The sequence below is a fragment of the Staurois parvus genome, unplaced genomic scaffold (assembly GCF_062004578.1).
Source record: "Staurois parvus isolate SC_StPar_1 unplaced genomic scaffold, SC_StPar_1.0 ptg000572l, whole genome shotgun sequence".
NCBI classification, from domain to species: domain Eukaryota; kingdom Metazoa; phylum Chordata; class Amphibia; order Anura; family Ranidae; genus Staurois; species Staurois parvus.
The window spans coordinates 5,697,933-5,723,226 of NW_028318368.1; the positions used below are offsets into that span (position 1 = coordinate 5,697,933).

At 40.2% G+C, this 25,294-nt stretch overlaps 1 protein-coding gene across 14 annotated transcripts in view; it reads left to right on the forward strand.

Annotated features, from left to right (window-relative positions):
• CAMK2D (calcium/calmodulin dependent protein kinase II delta) overlaps window positions 1–25,294 on the forward strand; it is a 319,896-nt gene that overhangs the window by 164,185 nt on the left and 130,417 nt on the right. The window lies entirely within an intron of this gene.

Consider the following 25,294-nt stretch of genomic DNA (forward strand, 5'->3'; position numbering starts at 1 on the left):
CAAATAGTTACATAGTTTATAAGGCTGAGAAAACACACAGGCCTATGTAGTTCAATCTTTGTATATGTTCCTTTCTGACCCTATATTGGCGATCAGATAATCCCTGGTTCAACTCCTATCGACATTTAAGAATTCCCATAACCCTGCATAATATGCTTACTAAGGAAGATATACTAAAGTTTTTGAATTTATCAACACTCTGCCCTGATACCACTTCCTGGGGAATAGGAGTTCCACATTTCAATGCTTTAACAGAAAAGAACCCCTTTTGCAGTTTAAAATGTAACCTCTTTTTATCCAGTGTTAAATTGTGGTCTTCTTAAGGAACTTTAAACAAACTACTATGGTCAATATAATTACTTTTGATATATTTGTACATTGTGATCATACCACCCCTCAAAGTAGTTGTGAACATACAATGCTATAGACACCTTCTAATCCAGCTATAACTATGCAGGCACCATAACTGATTTTTCTTGGTTTCAGAAATTATCTTTCTTACCTTTTTTACATAGTTCTGTCAGGTTAGCATCCTGATAGTGGGGGGCTGGGTTACAGGATGCTGTGCAGACACACAGTGTGCCTGTATTCTATAGCTTATTCAGCCTCAGGCAAGATGCAGGGGGCGTGTTCAAGAGGTAGGCTGTGATTGGGAGGGGGCGTGTGTCAGAGGAAGCCTGTGATTGGCCAGGGGGTGTGATGACTGAACAAACTACCCAATACAGTACAATATACTGTACAATGTTCAATGTAACACACAATGAAAAAACAATATTTAGGGTAACATACACTTTAAGCACCTCTTCTCCAGAGTGAATAATTGTAATCATTCTTCATAATCAAGGTCCTCCATTTCCATTTATATTTTTCTTGTTCTCTGAACACTGTTCATTTTAAAGTGGTAGCTTACCTGTAGGTACTGTAAATATCTCCTAAACGTGCAGCGTTTAGGAGATATTTACCTCTGTAGAGCACCGGCTCATGCGCTCTGAATGATCGGCATGCACGTGCTGTTCCTTTAGAGCTGTGTGCCGTAAAAGTTACTCCTGTGCATGTGCGGGAGTGACATCATCGCTGCTCGGCCATTCAAACCGCCGGAGTCAGTGAACCCGGAAGAAGGAAGATGAACCCGGAAGATGAAGGTGGAAGCCCTGTCAGCGGTGACAGCACTTCGTTTTAAGGTAAGTTTCACATAATGGGCTAGTATGCGATGCATACTAGCCCATTATGCCTTTGTCTTACAGGGGTTTTTTCTTTTAAAAAAGGTTGCGGTTTACTACCGCTTTAAGGACATCTTTTTTGTGAATTGGTGACCAAAACTGAACTGCATTTTCAAGATGAGACCTAACCAGTATCTCTCAAAGGGGAAGAATTATTGATTCATCTCCCAATTGATTCTGCTAGCCTTTTTAGCTGCAGATTGGCAATTCATGCTATTGTTAAATCTGTGATCAATAAAGACCCCCAGTCCTGGCAATTCCTGTACCCTGCAATTTTTGTACTGACATCACAGGTGTAGGAAGTTATTATTATTATTATTATATTTATTTAGCACCAACAGTTTGCTCAGCACTTTACAATATAAAGGGAGACAATACAGCAACAATTCAATTCAATACAAGAGGGTTAGGAGGGCCCTGCTCCTTGGAGTTTACAATCTAAGAGAAGTGAAAAAGGAAGTGAAGAAAAATCTCCCTAATTGGGTCACAGACAGAAATAGAATCCTGGAATAAATTGTAACTGTTTGTCACTGTAACCCAAAATAATTTGGCTAGAGTTAGGCTTTAAAAGGCTTATGCTTGTAAAGAGTTGGAGGACATGGTGATGTGTAGATTATAGGTGAACAGAAATCAGTATTTTAAAGCAGAAAGGAAATGAGGTAGGATATTTCTATGAAATTAGAATCGATCACAGCCCTGTCCTGCTCTGCACAAGCTTCTGAGACCATAACAAAGTTATGTTTGGTTCATACTGTACATACACATTGACAGTCCAGCATAAGCAGAGTAAAACTGATCATTGGCTTCCTATATATAGTAATGCATTAGGCAAGTGCAGTGCTGCAAAATATAATTAAGTAGAACCTGATGACAGACTTGCTTTGTAAACATGACATGACATTTAAAGGGTAACTCCACTTTTGTGAAAAAAAATAGCAAAAAATAATAATATAGTGTATAAAATTGCAACACAAGTCATAATGTAATTGAATATTATTTAAAAAATTTTAAAATGTCATTTCCTGCTTGTGTGATTGGCTCACTGATTTTCCCAGAAGTCTGCACTAACATACAAATCAGATTTTGAGCATCCCCTGCAACACTTGGTGAGGTATTCCCAAAGGAATCATGTCTAATGGGATGCAGACTTTGCCAATTTCCTCATTGGAGCTCTGCAGGTGTATCAACTGATTGATAATTATACAGCCACTCCTATACAGATTCGCTCTGCATATGGACACAAACAAACAGCTACTTCTTCAGAATAACGAAAAGTAGGAATCTGCAACAAAGTGTGTTGAAATCCTTGCAATGTACATAGATCACCCAGAGGGGAAGATTCTTTTCTCAATGAAAGTGGAGTTTCTCTTTAAAGACAGTATATTAAGGGCTCGTTCACACTTGACTGTTTTACCAATCCTTGCCAAACGCTCCTATAACATTTGGCAAGCGCTGGTCCGGCATTTGCGGAGCGTTTTTTAACGCTCCGCAAACACCGCATGCGCAGTTTAGCGGCGGTTGCTAGGCATTTGCTGAGCGTTAAAAACGCCCCACAAATGCCTATAATGAAGTTTGAATGGTGTTACCGCTCCGCAAACGCATCGCGAATGCCGGCCGGCGTTTGCAGAGCGGCACCATAGACTAGAGTAGGAGGCTTCAATGCCTCCTGACTCGACCAGAGGCGTCCGTTTTGCTGCGACGCTAACGCTCCCGTTAGAACAGCACCATGTGCTGCAGTGTGCAGAATTGCCAGAGGCATTTCGGAAGCGGTAAAAACGCTTCCCAAATGCCTCTCTGCCGTCTGCACACAACGCTAGTGTGAACGTAGCCTAACAAAGTGTCTCAGTTCATGTCTCATGTATTTTTTTTACTGTAATTGTATAATTATGTTTGAAACTGAAATTGAGACAAATATGGGGGAGATTTACTAAAACTGGTACAATCAGAATGTGGTACAGCTGTGCATGGTAGCCAGTCAGTATCTAATGTTAACTTTGACAAGAAAACCTGCAAGCTGATTGGTTTCCCTGCAGAGCTGCAACAGATTTTGCACTCTCCAGTTTTAGTAAATCCCCCTCTATATGTATCTAGCAATGTGAAATCTAAGCTAACATGAGCTGAAGCTTAAAACCCTTTATACATATATGGATCTTTTTTTCCAGAAACTATTTGACGTGTGATGAGCATATTGTTCTGGTTGGCATAGTAACATTCTAAGATATTTTAAAGGTAGTGTTGCATTTCCCCGTCTGTAAATCACTTTCTCAACAACTTCCGTGCTTTTCCTTGCTACATTCAGAAATGGCTAAAAACTAAAACACATAAAAGAGAGTTAGAAAGGAAGAGTGTTAAATGATGCTTGAAATGTGAGATTGGGATGCTGGTCCTGTTTTCTCTCTCCATCCCCCAGGCTCTATGTATAATTACTGTCCACCTTCTCTCCTTAAAGGTTCTCACAATTAGAGAATTCCAAGATCAACCCCTTTACAAAGACAAACTATCATTGTGGCAGTATGAGAGTCATTTAGATGTTAACAAATAAGAATAAAAGAAGAACTCTACTAAGGCTAGGTACACACCTATGCAGTTTGCGTTTTATCCGTTTCTGCAGTGCTTTTTGCAGTGTGTTTTGCATTTTTGCACACACCTTTTTGATGCATTTTGTGTTTTTATAGAGGGTATTGCCAGCTTGTTGCTGGGCAGGTCAAACACTTAAAAAACACACTACATGCATTTCTGCAGAATATCCATTGAAGTCTACTGAAGCAAAATGCACTGTTTTGCAGTTTAAAAAGTCTCCGACCCTCAATTGCATCGGTTGAAATTGCGGAGATGTGAACTTCACCTATAGGGAAATCATGTTGATTGGGCTGTAGTGCAAAATGCACCATAAAACGCTTAGGAGGGAACCTAGCCTAAACTTTTATTTGTGTCTAACAGATTACATAAAGTAACTCTGCATGTACTTGCTGCAACTGAAACAGCTCTTTCTGAGAATACGTTTGAATGTCATATCTGAACAAGTCAGAACCAGGAAAAAAGTTTTCATGAAGGAATGGGAACGCCATAGTTGCTGCTTAGAGTAGACTGTGTCATCAGTCACCCTGACATAGAAGAGTGTGGGCATATGCACAAACATTTGTGACTGTATCAGGTAGTGGGCTGCACACCAAGGGCTCCTACACACAGCTATGTTTATGGGGTACCCCTCACTCCTTCCCTTTTCTTTTTTCTAAAGTGACGCACTTTCTCTGTAAGTGCTTCAATAAAACTTTTGCAGCCATTGTAATTAGATTTTGATAATTTTTTCACACTGAATATTTATTTAAGGTACTTATATAGCGCTGTCAATTTACACACCGCCTTTACTTATATATTGTACATTCACATCAGTCCCTAACCCTCAAGGGGTGTACAATCTAAGGTCCCTAACTCACATTCATACATACACATACTAGGGACAATTTAGATTGGAGTCAATTAACCTACCAGCATATCTTTGGAGTGTGGAAGGAAACCCATGCAGGCACAGGAAGAACATGCAAACTCCAGGCAGGTGGTGCCGTGGCTGGGATTCGAACCAACGACCCTAGTACTGCCAGGCAGAAGTGCTAACCATTTAGCCACTGTGCTGCCCATACTGCATAAATACTGCAGATATCCCATTTCTATGAAATGTGCACATTGTACTCACCTCATCTTCTGATTGGAGATACAATCAGAAGATACTGTGTCTCCGAGTCATGGAACAGCTGATGCACACTGTGTAAGAACAAAAACAGCCACCGACATACTGTACAGTGACCATTAGTGGCATGTAAGGATATAAGGTACCTGCCATTGGTATTTCCCATTCTGGGTGAAAGGGAGAAGGCAGCAGGCTGCTAATGCTGAAACCCTAAACAGAGGCGTATTTTAACCCCCCTCTTCCATCCATATTACTGTTGCAGACAGCAGTCCTAAATATTTCAAACAAAGGTATATCTCTATTCTTTCGTTACTCATTGCTGTCCATAAACATTTTTGGATTGACACATTATAGGTCCTAAAGTATCGGACACCTGACTGTTAACATACTGTATATGAGCTCGTTGGACAGGCCATTATGGAGTGTGTTTATTTGTGCTTATTTGCCAAAATACCATTTCTAAAATCAGGAACTGATGTTGGACAACCAAAAGGCCTGACTCACAAGTGGAAATTCACTTAATTCTAAAGGTGTCTAATAGGTTTGAAGTCAGGGTTCTCTGAAGGCCACTTTTTTATGGACCTAGCTTTGTTTTCAGGAGCCCAGAAAAAGGCCTTCCTCACAGGAAGTACACAATTGCCTAAATTGTCTTTGTAAGTTCTAGCATTAACAGCACCCTACAGTGGAAACACCAGGACTCAGTAATTTGGAGCTGTGTCCACATACATAGAGTATATATCTCTAGTACCATATGATAAAGTAAGGATAACCTGACTTTTGTAAGCGTAACAGCTTTTAGATGATTATTTTATTTAAATGTGTACATACCACTAATTCAGAGAGACACAAACTGCAACATTTGTCCAGGATTTATAAAGCTGTGGAATGGTTTCTCAGTACCTGTGATAGTGTACATAAAGTTCCAGGACATTTTCCAAAAACTTTCAATAGAGGTATAAAATAAGAGGTGTGTTATATTAGGAAGTGGCGTGCAACGTGCAAGTAACCAATTCTGTGGGGTATTCTTGAGTGGCATATTGAAGGCTGGGTAGCTGCTATGTATTATTATACTTTGAATTTCCCTCCATGCAGAAAATATTTTACAATTTTCCACTTTTGTTGAGAAAAAAATAAAACAATTCTCTGACAATCAGTACATACATACATCAGTATATACATTGTAAGGATATTAGCAAAATTCATTGCTCTCATACCTGTTGCTGTGTGTTAGATTCTTTCCATTTCTTTCTTGTGTTTTAAAGCGGAGTTACACCGGAAAAAAACTAAGACAGAAGACTATGGGGAGGGAGGGGGGGAGGACAACTTCTAGGCAATTGCAGCGAAAGTGGGAGTGGGTATCTGTCATATATTCAGGTACCCGCTCCCCAAAAGTGCCAATCCTTAATGAGGAGCGGGGGACAAAGACTTAATACAGAACTCCCCCTTTTAGGTGGAGCTCCGCTTTAAGTAGGAAGGTCTGCCATGTACAGTCACTTGGTCAAGTCCCAATGTTGTAATAACAGATACACTGTTGATTGAGGCAGGTATCCAATCATATGATGATTTTGGGGGCAGTATGTTAAAAAACAGGGAAAGAAAACCATTAGTTGCAATGGTTTTAAGAAAGGAAGTTTGTATTTTTTGTCATAGCTTTCCAAAGATTGCAATGAAAAGGTAATTTTAATAACATTGTAGTGACTTTGGTGTTAAGGAGAAAAAATAAGCCAAAAAAGCACCTGTAATAGATTATTTTTTTATACTTTCCGGTCCATTGGTGTTTGTGAAATCTTTGCTCTGCTGAAGAGCTATGTTGCTTGATCACCCATGCCTTGATGAAGGGATCCTGCGGGATCCCAAAACAATGCATCCTTCATTGTGTCATAATGCAGCAAAAGCAAATATGATAAAAACTTTATGTTGGTGTGTGAATGGCATATGTTCATGGATTTCTGCTGATGATGCCATACGTCTGTTGTCATAGCACCCACCATAGGGAATATTCCAGGACAGTGTGTGGTGAGAACATTGTACAAGTGGATTTTTGCATCCAGTACACTTCTGGTAGTATCTAAACTGGTATAAACTGTTTTCTTATACAGGTGCTTCTTGGCTTAATTCTTTTTTTGTGTCCTGAATGCCAATTAAACATGGTAAATCATTTATTTTTGCCAAAGTAGAAGTGTCCTTTGTAGTGATTGTAAACCCTCACCTTGCAAAACCCATTCAGTTTAAACACTTTCCCTCCAGAGGACTTACCCCCTCCTCATGACCAGGCTATTTTTTGCTGTTCGGCACTGCACTATTTCAACTGGTGATTGCGCTGTCATGCAATGCTGTACCCAAACAAAATTTATGTCCTTTTTTTTTACACAAATAGAGCTTTCTTTTGGTGGTATTTTATCACCTCTGCGGTTTTTACTTTTTGCTCTATAAACAAAAAAAGACCAAAAATTTTGAAAAAAACTATTTTTCAATTTTGGTTATAAAAAATATCCAATAAACTCAAAGTTAGTCATAAATTTAGGCCAAAATGTATTCTGCTACATGTGTTTGGTAAAAAAAAAAAATCTCAATATATTAATTGGTTTGTGTGATATAGCATGTACAAACTATGGTATATACAGGTGAAACTCGAATAATTTGAATATCGTGCAAAAGTTCATTTATTTCAGTAATGCAACTTAAAAGGTGAAACTAATATATGAGATCGACTAATTACATGCAAAATAAGATAGTTCAAACCTTGATTTGTCATAATTGAGATGATTATGGCTTACAGCTCATGAAAACCCCAAATCCACAATATCAGAAAATTAGAATATTGTGAAAAGGTGCAATATTCTAGGCTCAAAGTGTCCCACTCTAATCAGCTAATTACGCCATAACACCTGCAGAGTTCCTGAGCCTTTAAATGGTCTCTCAGTCTGGTTCAGTAGGAATCACAATCATGGGAAAGACTGCTGACCTGACAGCTGTGCAGAAAACCATCATTGACACCCTCCATAAGGAGGGAAAGCCTCAAAAGGTAATTGCAAAAGAAGTTGGATGTTCCCAAAGTGCTGTATCAAAGCACATTAATAGAAAGTTATGTGGAAGGGAAAAGTGTGGAAGAAAAAGGTGCACAAGCAGCAGGGATGACCGCACCCTGGAGAGGATTGTCAGGAAAAAACCATTCAAAAGTGTTGGGGACTTTCACAAGGAGTGGACTGAGGCTGGAGTCGGTGCATCAAGAGCCACCACACACAGTCAGATCATAGACATGAGCTTCAAATGTTGTACTCCTCTTGTCAAGCCGCTAATTTTTTTAATCACTTTTATTGCTATCACAGGTAATGTAAATATCCCCTCTAACTGCAATAGGCATTGACAGGTATTCTTTTTTGAGAAATCTGGGGTCTATTAGACTCTAGATATCTCCTCTGCCTTTACATCATCTGATCTGACCAAGATCAGTGTGATCAGACGCTTTCCCAATTTACAAATGGCGCTGCTTATATCCTACGAAACTGAAGTGATGAAATGCTCATTGCTTCTCATTTCTTAGACTATAGAGATGATTGGAGCCATTCTGGTCTCGAATCAGTTCTATGGTCAGTCAGCGGATCTGCCGGCTGCATTCTCGGATTCCCCTGTGGGACAGGGGAGTCCAAGAAAACTGTGGAAAGCGGCAGGAGGGGGGGAGTGTCCCTTCCCACTGCTCGTAAAAACAATTCAGCAGCTAATTGGCCACTAGGATTGCTTTTACATGAAAGCCGACCTCCAGCTGAAAAAAACTATACCAGTAGATTGGTGGTCCATGTTGGGCATATATGCCCTCACATTCCTTCTGTACTGAAATGTATTGTAATTGTACTGTCTCCCTTATATTGTAAAGCGCTGCGCAAACTGTTGGCGCTACATAAATCCTGTATAATAATAATAGTAATAATAATATATGTAACAGCAGAGAACATGGGCATACGATGAATCAGCTCTGTGGATCAATATGACTGCAATTCATTCTTTTTTGTAATGCCCATGTTGAGGGTTAGGCCCAAAAAAGTTTTAAATTCAGAAACTGTGGTAGGTCTCCAATTGTCTGGCAAGAGCTGAATTTGGGTGGGTGGCAATGTATTATTGTGCGTATAAATTGCTTTGGCCAACAATCAATTGGTACAAATCTTCCATGAAAAATATCAGAGGGGCTAAACGCTAGTGCTGGCAGCGAATAGGGCTGATCCTGCTAACACTGCATTTTTGGGGACACTATACAAAGCAGGCACTAGTATAGTTCTGTTCATGATCATTACATTGATCTGTACAAACACTATACTGGTAATGGGGGTGATCAGAGACCTATAGTGTGAGTGTGATAGTGTGCGGGCAATCTAACGCTAGCTGACCCTGGCTGGGTGGGGCGCTTACTGACCCTGACGTTATCTGATGTCGCTAGTGGCAGGAATACAGTGATCAGTGAAAACCTTTATATGACACTATACTAATGGCAATGGCTGGGTGACGGGGCGATCAAAGGGTTAATAGGGGCGATCAAAGGGTTAAATGTGCTAATCTAACGTGTGTGTAAAATGTAGTGCTTTTACTTGGTGCCTTGTTCACTCTTCTCTCCCTGGACCGACCAGGGGGGTAGCGTGGGGTGTATGCGCGTTCACACCTGAAAACAGGAAGTGACGCAAGGTTACGTCACTTCGCCAAGAGCTGCTGCTCTCCTGATGGCAAACCTTAAAAAAAAATTCTCAGCATGGTATTTTGTTTTGTTTTTAATTTTTTTTTTTATGTACTTTTATCAGAATAGTTCAGTGTTACCATAGTAACATTGTGCTACAGGTGGGGGGGGGGGGGGGGGTAATCAGGGATTTTTTTTTTTTACGCTTTGCTTTGTAGGAGAAATAAAAATAATTTCTCCTGCAATGCAAAGCTTACTGTCATGAACCTAACTCATTCATGAACTGTCATGAATGAGTTATGTTTTTGACAGCTCAAGATAGTGGTCTGTGATTGGCTGGAGCTTGTCACATGGTACAGGGTGCTGTGATTGGCCCCATGTATCATGTGACAGCTGTGGGACAATCACAGCTCTCTAGAAGAAGCAGAGCTGGTATGAATGAGATTGATTCATAAGAGTTTTGCTTACATTGTGATCACCGGGTCCCGTTCACTGGGATCTTCATTCCGCTGTGTCCGCCAGACACAGCAGTCACAGGGGGGTTGCTAGTACAGCCAGAGCGACGTATGGGTACGTCGCTCTGCCTGTAGCTGCCGCATGGTCGCATGGAATCAGTGTGAACATATCTTCACTCTAACTTGCATTAGTATTCTGTTGTTTCGCCTAGTGAATACAATAAAAATAACAATAAAACAGAAACTTGGGGTTTCAGCTATTTTTTACTGTATATAAGAATATATAATGCACAAAAATAAAAAAATAAAAATCTACAAATGATAGGTTTCGTGTTTTGACCTGAAATTTACAATGTAAAACCGCATGTTCAAATAATGAGAAAAAGTGTTTGCTTAGCAAAGGTGCTTGTGTAAAGCCAGCATCATAATTTGCAATTGCCTTTCTGACATGTTGCAGTAATTGTAAAACATGTCTGAGGTTACTGTGCTAATACTTCTACGTATGATAAAAGCCATGTACAGCAGTGTGTGAGTGATGACTCCATCTGATAAGAGCCCATCATACTTTTAAGCATTGTTCATCTCATTAATTCATTGCTTATGAACAAGCCGCCTGCAGTGCTTATTTTAATGATAAGGCATGACAGTGCCGTATTGCTGCCATTCCACCCCCACACAACTGTTCCTGACTTAATCGTTACTTTTAGTAGCTGTGGGAATTAACCATGTAATAGCATCCTACACTGAGATGAGGGGACCTTTAATTATGAATAGATAAACTCCACCAATAGCCTCTGACTGCTATGGAATTAGTGTCAGCGATAATTGTTTTGTGCTTCGAATGACGACATTTGCCTCATTTGTGTGTTGCCCGAGTGCTGCTGCTTTGCTTTTATTTGCACATTTGTGAATATTTAATGCTTAACCATTTATTAGAATATTATGCTTTCTGCTTTCCCCCTTACATTGTCATGTCTGAGATGAATATTATAAGACTACTTGTAACACTGTAAGTGTTATCTTGAAGTGGCAATGAACTTCTACACGTTACCCTGTGCACAGATATCATACATGTGTAATAAATGTCTTTATTCATTGCAGGTTCATGCCCTGCTCTCATCTGTAGTCATTACCCCTCCCTTTTTCTGTATGACAGTATAAAGCCCAACTCCAGCCAACCAAAACAAGTTCAGTTTGGGATTAAAAGGAAAAGGGTAAGTTAGGCCTGGCAGACGTTGTATTCCTCGGCTAGAGAGGGTCACAGAGAGCGTGGGCCTCCCTATGCAGGGTGAATTTGAATTATCTTAGAGTAACTTCCGTGTATTACATTCTATATAATCCAATATATTATTATGGCGGCAAATAGGTCACTGTTCATCAGGGTTAGATAAATGAATAAATGTGTATATATAATTTAACTCTATCATGGGTTTAAATTTATGCAAAATTGACACAGAAGTTTTTTTTTCACAACCTTTTTATCATTTTGGAACTCTGTTGCTTGTTTTTGCTGCTTGTATGTTCTTATTTACCTCAATAAAGGGGAGCTGCTTACCCACACGTTTTGATTTGTATGAAGTAAACTATGAAGTAAACTTGAAGTCCTGTCTTTGATATTTCACTTTAATCACCCAAAACTCGTACTTTATGTGTGGTATTTGTTTACTACTTTAGATGACCGTTATTACTAATGTCCATATAAAAGAACATCTTGGTAGCAGTGACCATAACATTATTTCATTTATTGTTAGCTGTAAACAACATGCACATATGGGAAAAATAAAAATGCTCAACTTTAAGAGAGCTAATTTTCCAAGGCTGAGAGCTGTTTTCCAAGACATAGACTGGGAGGGAATATTGGCATCGATGAACACAAAACAGAAATGGGAGTTCCTCAAAAAGACTGTATGTGAACACACTACAAAATATATTCCCATGGGCAACAAGTTTAAAAGGCTATAAAGCTTTTATTAACTATCAAAATGGAATTGAAAACAAACGACAGATTGCAAACGATAGCAGGACAAACCCCCAAAATTCTTAAAATATATTAATAGTAAAAAGGTCAGGTCTGAGCATGTAGGCCCTTTACAAAATAATCTAGAGTGGGTTACTGGGAACAAAGAGAGAGAACGTTTATTAAATACTTTCTTCAGTTGTGTGTATACAAAGGAGCATGGGGGAGCTCTTGTCCATAATGGGCATGGTATTGACATAGTTCCAGATGATCCACATTGGCTCACAACTGATATGATCCAGAAATATTTAGACAGAATAAAGGTGAATAAAGCACCTGAACCAGATGACATACACCCATGGGTCCTTAACCACTTCCATACAGGGCACTTTTACCCCCTCTCACATTTTGAATGACAAATGCGCGGTCATACAACACTGTACTCAAACTAAACTTTTATCAGTTTCTTCACACAACTAGAGATTTATTTTGGTGGTATTTCATCATCACTGGGGTTTTTATTTTTTGCTAAATTAACAAAAAAAGACCGGAAATTTTGAAAGAAAAAACACGTTTTTCTGTGTTTCTGTTATAAAAGTTTGCAAATAAATATTTGTTCTGCATGAATTTAGGCTGAGATGTATTCTGCTACATTTCTTTGGTGAAAATAACCCAAAAGAGTATTTATTATTTAGTCTGTAGGAAAGTTATAGAGTTCACAAACTATGGGATATATCTGAAAATTGATCAATCCTGAAGTACTGACAGCCAATCTAATTTGTTGAGGTCCAAGAATTTCAGAACAGTACAGATATCCCCCAAATGACCCCTTTTTGCAAAGTAGACAGTCAGATGTATTTCATAACAGGCATGGCGAGTTTTTTTGAAGTTGTAATTTTTTTGTCATAATTTTTCGAAAAATGAAGAAATTTAAAAAATTATTTTCACTTTTTTTTTACATACTGTCTGCAATGCAGTACTGCAGCATCATATAACTGGCATGGCGGTGATCAGGGACACTGACTGGTGACAGTACGAAAAATAAAATTGATAATTTTTTTTAAATTTGTTTATTTTTAATTTTTTATAAAAAAAAATTCTCTTTTTTTAAGACTTTTTTTCATATTTCACTATGACCAAAGTAGTACAGTATTACCATAGTAACATTGTACTACTTTGGGGAAGTGATCAGTATTTTTTTTTTTTTTACATAATTTGCTTATAGCAAAGAATTACTTTGATATAAGCAAGCATTTACCTGAATGACATCGATTCATTCAGGGTTTTTTTTTCTTTTGTGATTACCTGTGATTTGGTGACGGCTAATCACATGACACAGCTGGACTGTGATTAGCCCAGCTTGTGCATGTGATCGCTGTGACCAATCACAGCTAGACACACTTGTATACAATGGATGGCATAAAAGAAAGCCAGCAATAGAGAGAAGGCATCGGCTTATGCGGCCCTTGCTCCCTACTACAGCTCCAGCTGTACAAGTAGTCCCTCTGCATTGCACTCTGTTTGATGCTCTGGAATTGGGGGTCAGCAAACCCAGACATGATCTACCAGTCACCTGGTTACGATCTACTGGTTTGTTCAGATTTCATGTCAGAGATTTACAACCACAGTAAGCTGGGTGGGTTGCATAACTTTTTGTTGAGATTTTTGTAGGAATATATCACCCTGTATTTAAAATGTATCTAGATAACAATAACCCCTAGCTAATTTCTGTTTTTGGTGGTTACTAGCAATGTGAGTTACCTGCTGCCTTCTTGTGGCATTAGTGAAAGGTTGATCAAGCAGCAAGTGCCACTCTTGCCCAGTTACACTTGCTATTACATTAGCACTTGATGGTGTTGCTTGCTTCCAATGGAATGCACATAATTAGGGATGCAGTGAAATTTCGGTGGCTGAAACGTTTCGGCCAAAACCACCCCTGTCGGCCTTTGGCCAATATGAAAATAAGCACCAATACAGGTGCCAAAAATAACTCCGCCCCTCGCCACTGCCCAGCCACCCGGCCACCACTGTCGCCACCCGCCCACCACTGTCGCCACCCGCTGCTGCTCGTTGGTTCTCAGTCTTACCTGAGAAACCATGGAAAGATCCCGGCGCTGGGCATAGGGATAAGTGAAGGAGAGATGGCCTCCACTTATCTCTATGCCCTTGGAGGACCGAAGCCACATTACTTCCGTTTCTGGTGCCTTGTAAGTAAGGCCTTTTTTTTCTTAAAGCACTAGATCAATGTTTTTTTTGATCTAATGCTTTACTAATTCTTTACATTGTAGTGACAATTTATTTGGCTGTTGTAAAAATAGGTATAAGCAGGTAGTATTCATTTTTTTGAGCAGCCTAGTATGTTATTTAACAGTGCTTCCATGGGGTTCTTCCTTAACGTGCACTCTAATAGTGTTAGGATGAATTGGAATGTATGAAACTCAAACTGCTATCTTTTGGAGCAGTTCCACCATATATTTTCTGAAGAATTTGTGAACTGTAGGAGGTCATAATTTTCAGGGAATGTGGTATAGATTCAATGGGGGCTTAATTTCAATAGAGAGTTTGTATTTTTTGAAAGATGTTACAATAATTTTCAGTTGTGATTAATAAAACAATCTAGTAGTGGTAATTTTGTAAACATTTTTCAAGGATTCAGATGTTTTTACTTTATTATGGGTAAAGAGGTTGTTTATTAACAAGCAATATGCCAAGTGCCACCATGTAAACCTTTTGGTCGAGTCCCACATTGGAAATAGTGGACTGCTTTGGATGGAAGTCAGATGGGGGAAAAGCAATTTGCTAGGATATTTGGCTTTGTCCTATATTTTTAAGGACTAAGAACAGGCTGGAGTAAAACTCTATGAGCTGGTGGAGGCCAGAGTATATTGTTGATAGAGATAAGTACTGTAAGATACGTTGTCTCACTGCTGTTCCAGAGAGGAACAATGTTGCTTGCTTCTAATAGGGTTGACTGGGATATTTGGGCTGCATGGTAATAACGGGAGAGACATGTAACTCCCAGATCTCCAGGTTTTCAGCTTCTCCATGAAGAGTCTTACAAAACTAACACTCCTAGGAGTACTGATCTGTTGTGTCCCCCGCTGTGCTCAGTGGTTCCCCCTACAAACCTTCATATTACTACAGGACACTGTAGTAATGTGAAGGTCCGCAGGTCAACAATTCCAAAAGTGTTGGTTTTGGAAGACACTTCAGTCAAGAGGATTTCTCTACAATGGATTAGTATTCAGATGTGCAGGCACAGGGAAGGTATGTTTTTATTTAATCCTTTTACAGTGTAAGCATTGTTCAGAAAGTTTGGGTTAATGATGGAGAACCAGGATAATTGCCAAAAAAGCTCTTAAAAAACAAACAAACATTAGGAGCTGTTTTCAGCCACATTGACTGCCTGCCTCTTGGCCCCAGTTTGTATTGTTTCTTCACTGGTGGAGAAAGGATTTCCTGTGTGATTTGCATGTTCATGTGGAATACAAGTTTGATATATTTAGTTTGTGAGATTGTGTCTCCAAAGTGATTAAAACAGCTTGCATTCCCCCTACAGCTTCTTTTAAATGTGTGTAATTGTTCTTTGAAATTCCCTGCTCATCAGTGTACCTAATCAGGGTACACCCTGTCACTGTCAAGGGAAAACATACTTTGGCAGAAACAAGCCATCTCTATTGTCTGTCAGCACTTACAGCACCAGCATGCCATTCTCTTGTATCAACTTGGCCAAAATACATACAGGCACGGTATCTAAATCTAATATGTGTGCTGAACACAGGCACAATTACATCACTATTGAAATAAAAAGCAGATAAATACGTACTCTCCTTTCAGCCATTTAGAGATCATAAAAGATTCAGTGCCATGAAAGCCAGTCCTATTTATATACAGTTAGGAAATATATTTTTTAACTATAAAAGTTAATTTTTTTTGTCATAATGTAAAGCTAGGGGTTTTTGAAGAATTCTGTTTCCACGCTAACATTTTCATGTTTGCAGGGGCAGTTACTAAGATTATAGTCCAAGTGAATTCACAGAAATAGGTTTGTGATCCTATAGACGTTCAAACAATTTCTATTTTCAAAGACTAAGACTGGCCATACACTATACAATTTTCTGTTCAATTTCTGCCCAATTTCCTTTAGATTTACCTTCAACTATGTAGTGCAAGAGCCTGCCTAATTGGATACAATTGGAAGTGTTGTTAGGTTTGACCTCCTATTATATGGTTTTTCGTAAATCTAAACCAAAAATCTCAAGAAAATTGTATAATGTATGGCCAGCGTTACATCCTGTTTCCTGTGCACAGAGTCTAAATATGGCTGTGCAGTCCAATAGTATGCACCAGGAAAGAGCCAATGCCCCCCAGTAATCAGCATTCAATAGCAGGTCTCCTCTCCTCCTCTCCATAATAAGTTTGTGTGAGCACCCTTGTGCTGAGGACTGTGTCTGTTAGGCTGGCCATACACCAGAGGTTAAAACTTTGAGTCCAGACCTACTAGCCGGTCACAAAACTTACTCTTCCAACCCCACTTCCGACCCGCCCCCAACCACACCCCCTTAAAACTTATGAAATTACATTTTTCTTTAGAATAAAGAGTCCAAAATATAAAACTGTACACAGTAACGTATATCCCAGCTCCCCTGTACTCCGTTATAGTGATATGACATGTATACAGTAATGTATATCCCAGCTCCCCTGTACTCCATTATAGTGATAGGACATGTATACAGTAATGTATATCCCAGCTCCCCTGTACTCCGTTATAGTGATATGACATGTATACAGTAATGTATATCCCAGCTCCCCTGTACTCCATTATAGTGATGACATGTATACAGTAATGTATATCCCAGCTCCCCTGTACTCCATTATAGTGATATGACATGTATACAGTATGTATATCCCAGCTCCCCTGTACTCCATTATAGTGATATGACATGTATACAGTAATGTATATCCCAGCTCCCCTGTATTCCATTATAGTGATATGACATGTATACAGTAATGTAAATCCCAGCTCCCCTGTACTCCATTATAGTGATATGACATGTATACAGTAATGTATATCCCAGCTCTCCTGTACTCCATTATAGTGATATGACATGTATACAGTAATGTATATCCCAGCTCCCCTGTACTCCATTATAGTGATATGACATGTATACAGTATGTATATCCCAGCTCCCCTGTACTCCATTATAGTGATATGACATGTATACAGTAATGTATATCCCAGCTCCCCTGTATTCCATTATAGTGATATGACATGTATACAGTAATGTAAATCCCAGCTCCCCTGTACTCCATTATAGTGATATGACATGTATACAGTAATGTATATCCCAGCTCCCCTGTACTCCATTATAGTGATATGACATGTATACAGTAATGTATATCCCAGCTCCCCTGTACTCCATTATAGTGATATGACATGTATACAGTATGTATATCCCAGCTCCCCTGTATTCCATTATAGTGATATGACATGTATACAGTAATGTATATCCCAGCTCCCCTGTACTCCATTATAGTGATATGACGTATACAGTAATGTATATCCCAGCTCCCCTGTACTCCATTATAGTGATATGACATGTATACAGTAATGTATATCCCAGCTCCCCTGTACTCCATTATAGTGATAGGACATGTATACAGTATGTGTATCCCAGCTCCCCTGTACTCCATTATAGTGATATGACATGTATACAGTAATGTATATCCCAGCTCCCCTGTACTCCATTATAGTGATATGACATGTATACAGTATGTATATCCCAGCTCCCCTGTATTCCATTATAGTGATATTATGTATACAGTAATGTATATCCCAGATCCCCTGTACTCCATTATAGTGATATGACATGTATAGAGTAATGTATATCCCAGCTCCCCTGTACCCCATTATAGTGATATGACATGTATACAGTAATGTATATCCCCCCTCCCCTGTACTCCATTATAGTGATATGACATGTATACAGTATGTATATCCCAGCTCCCCTGTATTCCATTATAGTGATATTATGTATACAGTAATGTATATCCCAGATCCCCTGTACTCCATTATAGTGATATGACATGCATAGAGTAATGTATATCCCAGCTCCCCTGTACCCCATTATAGTGATATGACATGTATACAGTAATGTATATCCCAGCTCCCCTGTACCCCATTATAGTGATGTGACATGTATGCAGTATGTATATCCCAGCTCCCCTGTACTCCATTATAGTGATATGACATGTATACAGTAATGTATATCCCAGCTCCCCTGTACTCCATTATAGTGATATGACATGTATACAGTAATGTATATCCCAGCTCCCCTGTACTCCATTATAGTGATATGACATGTGTACAGTAATGTATATCCCAGCTCCCCTGTACTCCATTATAGTGATATGACATGTACACAGTAATGTATATCCCAGCTCCCCTGCACTCCATTATAGTGATGTGACATGTATACAGTAATGTATATCCCAGATCCCCTGCACTCCATTATAGTGATATGACATGTATACAGTAATGTATATCCCAGCTCCCCTGTACTCCATTATAGTGATATGACATGTATGCAGTATGTATATCCCAGCTCCCCTGTACTCCATTATAGTGATATGACATGTACACAGTAATGTATATCCCAGCTCCCCTGTACTCCATTATAGTGATATGACATGTACACAGTAATGTATATCCCAGCTCCCCTGTACTCCATTATAGTGATATGACATGTATACAGTAATGTATATCCCAGCTCCCCTGTACTCCATTATAGTGATATGACATGTATACAGTAATGTATATCCCAGCTCCCCTGTACTCCATTATAGTGATGTGACATGTATGCAGTATGTATATCCCAGCTCCCCTGTATTCCATTATAGTGATATTATGTATACAGTAATGTATATCCCAGATCCCCTGTACTCCATTATAGTGATATGACATGTATAGAGTAATGTATATCCCAGCTCCCCTGTACCCCATTATAGTGATATGACATGTATACAGTAATGTATATCCCCCCTCCCCTGTACTCCATTATAGTGATATGACATGTATACAGTATGTATATCCCAGCTCCCCTGTATTCCATTATAGTGATATTATGTATACAGTAATGTATATCCCAGATCCCCTGTACTCCATTATAGTGATATGACATGCATAGAGTAATGTATATCCCAGCTCCCCTGTACCCCATTATAGTGATATGACATGTATACAGTAATGTATATCCCAGCTCCCCTGTACCCCATTATAGTGATGTGACATGTATGCAGTATGTATATCCCAGCTCCCCTGTACTCCATTATAGTGATATGACATGTATACAGTAATGTATATCCCAGCTCCCCTGTACTCCATTATAGTGATATGACATGTATACAGTAATGTATATCCCAGCTCCCCTGTACTCCATTATAGTGATATGACATGTGTACAGTAATGTATATCCCAGCTCCCCTGTACTCCATTATAGTGATATGACATGTACACAGTAATGTATATCCCAGCTCCCCTGCACTCCATTATAGTGATGTGACATGTATACAGTAATGTATATCCCAGATCCCCTGCACTCCATTATAGTGATATGACATGTATACAGTAATGTATATCCCAGCTCCCCTGTACTCCATTATAGTGATATGACATGTATGCAGTATGTATATCCCAGCTCCCCTGTACTCCATTATAGTGATATGACATGTACACAGTAATGTATATCCCAGCTCCCCTGTACTCCATTATAGTGATATGACATGTACACAGTAATGTATATCCCAGCTCCCCTGTACTCCATTATAGTGATATGACATGTATACAGTAATGTATATCCCAGCTCCCCTGTACTCCATTATAGTGATATGACATGTATACAGTAATGTATATCCCAGCTCCCCTGTACTCCATTATAGTGATGTGACATGTATGCAGTATGTATATCCCAGCTCCCCTGTACTCCATTATAGTGATATGACATGTATACAGTAATGTATATCCCAGCTCCCCTGTACTCCATTATAGTGATGACATGTATACAGTATGTATATCCCAGCTCCCCTGTACTCCATTATAGTGATATGACATGTGTACAGTAATGTATAGCCCAGCTCCCCTGTACTCCATTATAGTGATATGACATGTATACAGTATGTATATCCCAGCTCCCCTGTACTCCATTATAGTGATATGACATGTACACAGTAATGTATATCCCAGCTCCCCTGCACTCCATTATAGTGATGTGACATGTATACAGTAATGTATATCCCAGATCCCCTGCACTCCATTATAGTGATATGACATGTATACAGTAATGTATATCCCAGCTCCCCTGTACTCCATTATAGTGATGTGACATGTATGCAGTATGTATATCCCAGCTCCCCTGTACTCCATTATAGTGATATGACATGTATACAGTAATGTATATCCCAGCTCCCCTGTACTCCATTATAGTGATGACATGTATACAGTATGTATATCCCAGCTCCCCTGTACTCCATTATAGTGATATGACATGTGTACAGTAATGTATAGCCCAGCTCCTCTGTACTCCATTATAGTGATATGACATGTATACAGTATGTATATCCCAGCTCCCCTGTACTCCATTATAGTGATGTGACATGTATGCAGTATGTATATCCCAGCTCCCCTGTACTCCATTATAGTGATATGACATGTACACAGTAATGTATATCCCAGCTCCCCTGTACTCCATTATAGTGATATGTCATGTAAACAGTAATGTATATCCCAGCTCCCCTGTACTCCATTATAGTGATATGACATGTATACAGTATGTATATCCCAGCTCCCCTGTACTCCATTATAGTGATATGACATGTACACAGTAATGTATATCCCAGCTCCCCTGTACTCCATTATAGTGATGTGACATGTATGCAGTATGTATATCCCAGCTCCCCTGTACTCCATTATAGTGATATGACATGTATACAGTAATGTATATCCCAGCTCCCCTGTACTCCATTATAGTGATATGACATGTATACAGTAATGTATATCCCAGCTCCCCTGTACTCCATTATAGTGATATGACATGTATACAGTAATGTATATCCCAGCTCCCCTGTACTCCATTATAGTGATATGACATGTTGTATACAGTACTTACTCCTAGTCCCTCCAAGTCCCCCGCAGTGGTGGAGGGGGTGTCTCCTCTCAGCGTAGGAGAGTGGACCTCTCCTGCACCTGTCCCCTCGGCGGCAGTGCCACAGAAGCCGGAAACTGGAAGTTGTAAACTGGAACTCGGCTTCACAATGAGGCTTGGAGCGCAGGTGCAGTCGCTCCATGCTTCATCTTTGCTCACTGCTCGCCGCCCGCCACAGAGGAATTTCTCCTCGCATTTGGTGAGTGGCTTTTTCAAGCCCTGCCATACACTATACAATTTTCTGGCCAATTTCCTTTAGATTTACCTTCAACTATGTAGTGCAAGGGACTGCATAATTGGATACAATTGAAAGTGTTCTTTAGGTTTGACCTCATATTATATTGTTTTTGGTAAATCTAAAGCAAAGTTCTTAAGAAAATTGTATAATGCATGGTCAGCTTTACTCAGCTTTGCCAGCAAAATCCTCTGCAAAAAGAAACAACTTTTAGGCTGCATTTAAACTTTCGCGTAGTGGGAACAAGTGTTTCCGTTCTTGATCTTATTTTGACAATTTGCACACAATTTTGCTTGTCACACACAGGGCAGTCCTTTCACTTCATGGGCTGCCTTATGTGTGTTTGCCACCCAAAAAAAAGCTCATGGCCCTTTTTGGGTGACAAGTTTCACATGATTTTTAAAGGTGGCCGTGCTTAACACACAACCCTGTCATGCTACAATTGTGGCAGAGATGTATCATGTTTGGGGTACCATTGAAGAATAATAACACCCAAACACGTCTCGTTTTGTGCAGCAATTGCCATGCAATTTGGAATCTCAAGCAGAATCAAAGCAATTCTGACCGCAGTTCCACATCTCTAATATGAATGGAGCATAAAGCATTTCCCAGCACAAATAAGTCACAAATCATAACATATGAGGGTACAAAAGTGAGACATAGGGTTTCTACCTCATCCATTTAAACTCAAAAACATATTAATTAATTGTTCTGAGGCTAATTTAATGCAGATAAGGCTCTAAGTGAGTTTAATTATCTCCTCAATCAGCCATAGAACCTGTTTAATTAAAAAGGGAGGAGGTGGCAACCCTAGTGAGACTTCAGTTGGACTTTACAAACTTTTCTGACCAGGCTTCATTTTAAACCCATATTTAGGATAGAGCATTAATCGTGGTCACATTCCACAGTCCCCCCCACCCTCAAACAGCCCCCATTTACCTAAATCACAGGTTTCCTCTCCCTGAACACACCTGTTTTGTTTTGATTTTGTCATCATCCATATACAGAGATGTGAATGGATAGATTACAAGTCCCATCTTCCACGAGAGGGACCCGTGGATCTCAGTGGAGCACAAGTGCACTGAGGGCAACACTGTTTACTTTTTCCAGCCCCATAACTGATTCCCGTACCTGAGGGAGCACTCTGAATTATCTGAATTAAATTAGCCTCAGAACCTGTGCAATTAATGTGTTTGGGTTTAAAGGGATGGGATGGCAACAATATAAACAAATCACAGTTTCAATGCTTTAAAGGCTCAAATGCAAAAATGTAATAAATGCATATTTTTTATCAATGTGTGTACATTTTTGCAAAGGTGGAATATGCCTTTAATGACTCTAGTATAAGGGAGATATATTACAGTTTTAGTACTGAAACGTGGACATTTTTTCAAAACTTGACACTTTTCTTGGAAATTAAGGACCTCTGGTAAATAAGCAGTCAGATCTAGGAGCCAGCAGATTTTTTTAGGCCCCATGCACACGGACAGTTAGCAGCTCCTGTGTGCTGAGGTGTAAAATCCCCAGCGTTCCAGGCATCCAGGGAGCCACACATGCTGCACACAGTCGCAATACAAGTGAATGGCTATATGTGGCTGTGCTTGGATAAAAGTCAATGACTTTTGCATCAGCATTTACCCACGTGTTTGTTTCTCTGAAAACGCCAAAGTGGTGTATTTGGAGAGAAGTGCTGTAGATGAATGCATAAGAAAGCATTTATTAAGCAAAATTAAAATGTTCTTATTGTTGTAATATTGTTCTATTACATCTGCCTGCCCTGTGAAAGCCAGGGTTTAAGGTTTCATATGCTGTTGTGCAATATCACCATAGGGACAGTGGTCTACGCAGATCTTGGTGAAAGGATGTACTTTCAATTTTGCTTGGAAAACCCCTTAAAGGAAACCTGTACGGAGGCTGCTATGGTGACATTTTCCTGAATGTGGGGGCAACAGGACAGCCAGAACATATCAGACGGCAAATCCGGCCAGAAAAATTTATCATATGGGGGATTAAGCACAGGAAAAAAGGAAAAGGAAGGGGGGGGGGGGAAGGGAGGGGAAGGGGGAGGAGGGGGTGTAAGGATACAACCTCGAAGTGCCCACAGAGGAACACTGCAGAGAAGCATCAAACAGGCACGTCACTGGAACCAGAAGCTCGAGGACGTTGCGGAGTACGTGAAGGACGCTTCCGGCCCCTACGAACTGGTGTCCAAATCTTGTTGGTGTCCAAATCTTGTTGGGAGATGGAGAAGGTGGTAATGAGGAATTGTCTTCCGGCAGAGGAGGTAGTCCCAATTGCTTCAGGAAGGAGTCCGCGTTCCCTGTTTTCCAAGTCCTCTTGTTGAAGCTGAATTTGGGACATGGTGTGCTTCAGATACACATTATCTTCTTGTAAGACAATCTGCGCTATTTCTCCCAGAAGATCCAAAGCCAACTTGCTCACTTCAGCGGATATAGTGGCGGTAATATTGCGTAAAAAAGCATGCAATTTTTCCTTCAGCACAGATATCATGAGAGTATTATTATTAGACAGCACAGGAGGATTGGCAGAAGCAGGTGGTGAAGGGCTCAGTGGAGAGTGCACCACCGCCCCCCCTACAGGGGTCAGGGGCTCGGATTCCTTCATCTGGGGACACTGAGAGTGTGAGGAGGTCGGCTGCATTGCAGAGGCAGCTGCTGCAGTATCTCCGGCCACCTCCGGGGGTCCGCCGGAGCTCAGCCGCGGGATCGCGGCCGTAATTGAGGCTGGGGATTGCGGCCTGTGGAGAAACCGCTGCAGCGGTGACGGCCGCGGCTCATGTGGCGGCGGGGAAGGGGGCTTCCCGCGCCCGATCTTCCCCATGATGAGGCTGGGGTCTGGAGAGCTGGGTGCTCCGCTAATGTGACTCACCCAGGGATGCCTGTGGAGCAGCAATGCGCCGTGGGTGAGTCTCTAGGGCCGGGAGAGGAGCGGAGCTCAGAAAGATGCAGCCATCAGGGTTCCTGGCTGCGAATGTGCCCTGATTTTTCTGAATGTGAAATAGTTGCCTATCTGAATCAGTGTGTCAGTGTGTTCAGTACTTTGAGTCATAAGTATTTAGATTTGTAATGACAACCCTTGTACTGTATATATTTCAGTGTGCTGTACCTTTTCTTTTTTTCTTCCAGCTTTCACATACAAGTGATTCTGGTGACTTCTTTAAATTGATAATGGATCCACACCCTCCCCTAGCATGTGGTTTTCGTCTCACCTGTTCCTCTTAGGTTTCTGGGAAGTCCATGGCAGATGTCAGAATGGAGAGCAGTGCTACCAGTGAACCTTTATGTACTGACCTCCCCTGTAAAGTATGCACCCAAAGGTGTTGAGCTCTTAGCCTTTTTGGGTTCAGAGCTGTCAGAACCAGCTCTACCTTGTGAAGCAGCAGATCGAGCACAGTGTGTGCTTAATCAGCTTCAACAGAGTGTATAAGTGACATTAGGGGGTTTATTTACTAAAGCTGAAGAGTCCAAAATCACACTCCCTTCTGCATAGAAACCAATCAGCTTCTAACCTCAGCTTGTTCAATGAAGCTTTGGCGATGAAACCTGGAAGCTGATTGGTTTCTATGCAGAAGTGAGTCTGATTTTGCACTCTTAAGCTTTAGTAAATAAACCCCTAGGAGTCAGAGACCTGTTAATCCCTACTTTACAAGGCTACATTTTTAAACAGCAGATTGGCAACCCATTATTTATCCATTGTCATTTATAAATGCCACTGGATGAGTAGAGTCATGTAGTTGTCCACTTGGTAATCACTGAGTATCAAGCCATCATTAAAATTGTTCGGTACACTATAATCACTGTGAATTGCTACAAACTCAGTGTGATTGTCTGCACTGGATTGCATGGTACCGCAGTA